Raw genomic sequence first — 5,422 nt, forward strand, 5'->3', positions numbered from 1 at the left:
CCTCGTTCCCCATTGGCTGAGGTACTATGAGGTTACACTCTTTCTGATCGCCTCCTACATATTTCCTGCTACCCTCCTTAAACATACTAAATCATATTCACATGTACATTAATCATATAAAATATTAGACATATTCAATTAGTTATTTTGAGCTCTGATGTTTTATGGCTCCTTAAAACAATAGGTTCTTTCCTGTTTTTCAGTTCAGTTAATTTGCCCTGGCCGGCCATTTCCTCTTGCAATGGTTTTTACAGCTTGTGTTCTGCCTTTCCCTATTCTGGAGACCCAGATAATGTTTTGCCTACTTGTTTATCTTACATCCTCCCTTCATGCTACCCTTTTCTGGTTCCCAACCATTGTAGTTTCTTTGGTAGGCTTGTTTCTCCACTCAGTAAGTTTCCACTGCAGCAAATTCAATTTTAAATTCCTCTTTCAATATTAAATTTTGAAGACCATTCACTTATTCCTATCAATCCTTTATTTAAGAAAACAGAATAAACTGAAAAAGACCTGTTGTGTCCTGAGCCTGCAGAAGCAGGCTCGGGACGATGCAAGAGTCCTGGGCATTTGCAAAAGCTGCCCGGGACCAGACTGAGCGGTGCTGGCCTTGCGCGCATGCGCAAGGCGGGAAAAGACTGCCTGCTATTGGTTGGAATTGCCCGGGGATCAGAGGGTATAAATAGAGGCCTGCGTGCCTCTGCTCTTGCTGGTTATTAGCTGTAGTGAGTGAATAAAGATCTGTTAGCAAAATGCATTGCTTTCTTCGCCATTATTCTCCGGACTTAACACTGGCAACGAAGGTGGGATTTAGTCTAGACAGCTAGGGAAGCTTGAAGACTCATCCCAAAAGAAGTCCGGAAGAGGGACGACGGCGTTGAAGTCAGCGTCTATCCTGCCAGTACAGCATCGCTGGAGGGTGAGTGCGGCTGAAGAAAACCCTGTCCCTTGATCATGGCGAAAATCAGTCGGTTATCTGAATTTGATGTCTCTCACCCGGAGAAGTGGGAATCTTACGTTGCAAGGGTAGAGACTTACTTCCGCGTGAATCAGATAAGGGAAGATGGCCTAAAGGCTGTCACAATGTTGTACGTTTGTGGGCAAGACGCCTTTGAGATCACCGAGAATCTAGTCGCCCCGGCCTCGCTAGAAACTGTTTCATACGCTGATTTGAAGAAAGTTTTGAAAGAACACTTCCAGCCTAAGCAATCTGTTATTGCTTGGAGGCACACATTTGAACTGAGGGATCAGCGAGCTGGGGAATCAGCAAAAGAATTCATTGCAGCCTTGAGAAGAGCGGCTAAACCGTGTGAGTTCAAGGATCTAGAGGAAAGGCTGCATGATCGTTTTGTGTGCGGACTGAGGAACAGAGACTTACAGCAGAAGCTGTTTGCTAAGGAAGATGTCTCTTTCCAAGATGCTCTGCGAGAGGTTACGGCAGAGGAAGCTGCAGGTGGAGTGGTCAAGAATCTGCGGCCCACTCGAAGCGCTCGAGACACTGCAACCATCCACAAGGAGGACGTGCGAGAGGATTCGGAAGAGGATCCTGAAGATGAGGTGGACAAGCTTTACCAAGCAGCTGGAAGGAGGCCCAAAGATCGTCAGGACAAAGGCCCAGCTGAGCTTCGTTGCTTCGGATGCGGAGGTCGCCACAAGCGAGCGGAATGTTGGTTCCGTTCCACCATCTGCCGAGCGTGCAGGAAGAAAGGCCACATCGCTGCAGTTTGCCTGGGTCGACAGAAGGTACAACCGAAGGAAGAATTGAATCTGAAAGGTACCAGGGTACCCAGTCAAAACAGGGTGGGGACATGTCCTTTTCAGCAATGGCTCACAGAAGGATGTCCCCATGCATTAGGGCTAACAGAGGTATCCTTGGACCCTATCACTACATAAAGGAGCCAGGGAAATTACACACCTTCAGGAAACATTGAGATGAGTTCAGAGGGCTCAGAAAACCCCCTAAGAGGTAGGTCAACCAGGTATAGTGAACAGCAGAGTCCTGAATTCCTGAGCCTAGGAGGTGGGCAGGGAAGTCAGGAAGCAGCTATAAGACAACCACAGGGTAATTCACCTAGTGGGGACAGCAACGGGGGGAACACTTCAAGCTCTCCAGGTCCGAGAAGGTTGCTACGGGTCAAAGGCCCTCCCAAATACCTTGCAGATTACGTGAGGTGAGCAAGGGTCTAGGAACCAGAACAAAAGGTCCTTGGCTGGTTAACTCTAAGGAAATGGGGTTGGGCACATTGGTTCTCAGAATGACAGAACGGCCCCATACCTCTCACACTCTGTGCATTTAATGCAACAGTTAGTAAACACATGCTCTACCACAGGTGGCGTCCATGTTGGGCGCAGCATTATTTTATCTAGGGGGGAGGGGTGTTGTGTCCTGAGCCTGCAGAAGCAGACTCGGGATGATGCAAGAGTCCCAGGCATTTGCAAAAGCTGCCCGAGACCAGACTGAGCGGCGCCGGCCTTGCGCACATGCGCAAGGCAGGAAAAGACTGCCTGCTATTGGTTGGAATTGCCCGGGGATCAGAGGGTATAAATAGAGGCCTGCGTGCCTCTGCTCTTGCTGGTTATTAGCTGTAGTGAGTGAATAAAGATCTGTTAGCAAAATGCATTGCTTCCTTCGCCATTATTCTCCGGACTTAACAAGACCAAACTGATTTGACGTGTTATCTTTGATTGAATGGGCGTATAACAATCTGTGCCCTTACTCAGATTTTCTGACTTTTGTCTCATCTCTCCTTTCGCACTTTGATTCTGTGAATATCTACTTTTTCACAAGTACTTCAAACAGTGCAACTATTTCCTCAAAGAAATTAAAATCTATGTAGCTTTATGGGTTGGCATTGGTCCTAAGAGCCTGACAGCTTCACTCTGTTAATGATGGTTTTAAACTTCTCCAGTTGCTGGTAATGCCTTTGGAGAGTTTTCCACCACTTATCTGATAGTCATTTACAGGTAGAATAATATTGAGGCATGGGAAGTCCTTTCAGATCAGTCCCCTATGGACAAAATTGTGACGTTATTGAAAACGCAGACTGTGATGAGGCTTTTCTTCTTGCTTGAATAGCTGACCAATCATACTGACCTGAATAAATGAAAAGGCTGGAAGTAACGCTCCACCTGATGGACTTGATAGGACATGAAAATTTATTCTTGTATTATATTCTCTGTGTGTCTGGGTGCTTTACTGCCTGAAAATTCCTGTACTTTTCTCTGCAAGACTTTTTCACTAGAAGCTGGGAACCCTCTGGTAACAGTAAAAATAACAATTGTAAACAAAAGAGTGAATTGTAGCTGACCAAGACATCTCTGTGAACAAGTAAAGCCGCCAGTTCCGAGATGCGTCTGGCTGAGGTAATGGCTATCAGAAAGGCGACCTTGAGCGACAAGGATCACAAAGAACAGGTTCTAATGGGTTCAAAGGGTGATGCAGTAAGGGCCTGGAGAACCCGCGGTAGCTCCCAGGAGGGATATCTGTGAACCACGGGCGGTCTGCTATTCGTGACTGCTTTAAGAAAGGAGCAGACCAGGGGTGCTGAGACAATGAATCTGATTTGTCCCAGGAGAGCACTGTGGAGAGAGCCGCTACCTGTCTGCGAATAGTGTTGGGTGTCAATCCCTTGTTGATGCCCTCTAATAAATAGTCCCTCGGAATAGTTACTTCCGAGAGATTCAAGTGGTTCTTGTCACACCAGTGGCAGAAATTCCGCCAGGTGTGGTCATAAATGCGATTAGTCGCTGGTCTCCTGGATGCCTGAATCATGTCAATCACGCCTGACAAGTATGACTCCTGTGTCAGGGTGCGGCGTTCAAGCGCCAGGCAGCCAATTGGAGCCACTGGGGCTCTGGATGTTGTAGAGCCCCCTGCGTTAAAACAATGCGACTGTCGGGAATCCGCCACGGAGGAGATGTGGAAAGGCTCATGAGGCCAGTGAGATGCAATGAATATTAACTCTGCCTGCTCCTGTAGTATCCTCCTGATAACTGCCAGGCTGTGTAGATAAAAGTGAGACTATGGGGAGAAATTCCTTAGATTATTCCTTGTATTATGTCAGAGACAGCAGAAACATTTGCAGCTATCATAAGACATTCTCTTAATGTGAATGTTGGTTCGGTCCATCTTTTCTCTCACTCTTCAAAAGATATTCATGCTTCATTCTACCCTTACATCTTTCAGTGTGCACACTTTATCTTTCTTTATTTTAAACAAGGATATTGCAGGGAATTATTTTTTAAAAAAGTTTAGATGGTAGCCACCTAACTATAACCAAAGCTTTGTTTGTTGTGTTTGTTACACCATTATGGCCACCATCTTGGGTTTTTGACCCAAGATGGTGGAAACCTCTGTGTGCTTTACTGATTATCTCAAGGGTGTCAAACTGTTGGCCCATAGGCCAGATGCATCAGAGCAAAACCATGCCCACCCTGTTGCCAGCAATGGCAAAAAAGTCGCGATATGTCGCGACACGTCACGTGACGTGAGTTTGACACCCCTGGATTATCTCTTTGATCTTTATTTGCCTCTCTTTCGCTTGTACTTTTCATTTTACGTTAATCTGGTAGGCAAAAATCAGAAGGAATCTTTGAAGAATAACACATTTTAGTATAAGGCATAAACCTTTGTGAGAGTACAATCTAAGCAATGTAACTCTTCTTCAGAAGAAAGCATTTATTGTAAGGGATAAAGTCTATTTTTTAATTTAAAAAGTCATATGCAATTTAGTTTAGGGGTTTTGCTATGTAGACAGTAAAATCTTCTGCTACTACTGTAAAAAGATGGGGAGATGTATCAACCATTTAATAGATATTCTAAATCCAACTTTGTTTCTGAATAGTGATGGCACTATCATTTCTGAATAAATTGTGATAATCTAATTTCGTAATCATCCATTACTTCCTTCTCTCATTCAATTGATATATTCATTATTTCTTCCTCTGGCAGTTTCTTTATCCAATTTTCTATTCTCCTCAACTTTGTATGCTACTCTTTCATTTTGTTAAAAGGAAGATTTTCATCTGGAGACTTATCCTGCTCATCCATTCCACCTACAAATCATTCATGTAGACATTTCTGCCTTTTTAAACATTTGCTATGTGTGATTTTTCTGTCCTCTTGTCTTGAAGTCTGCTCCTTGAGCCATTCTAACACGTGTGTCTTTTATTATATTTGACAGTTTTATCAATGGAGCCCAGATTGAAAGCACAAAGAGTAGAGATGGACGCCTTGCGCACAGTCACTCATGCTCTCGTCACCTCTCGCCTGGACTACTGTAATGCTCTCTACATGGGGCTCCCTCTGAGGAGCACCCGGAGACTCCAACTGGTCCAGAATGCGGCCGCGCGGGCGGTGTTGGGAGGGACTCGTCACTCCCATGTGACACCGCTGCTGCGCGAGCTGCACTGGTTACCAGTGGTC

The sequence above is a fragment of the Protobothrops mucrosquamatus genome, unplaced genomic scaffold (assembly GCF_001527695.2).
Source record: "Protobothrops mucrosquamatus isolate PMUCROS unplaced genomic scaffold, P.Mucros_1.0 scaffold4211, whole genome shotgun sequence".
In the NCBI taxonomy this organism is placed as follows: Eukaryota; Metazoa; Chordata; class Lepidosauria; order Squamata; family Viperidae; genus Protobothrops; species Protobothrops mucrosquamatus.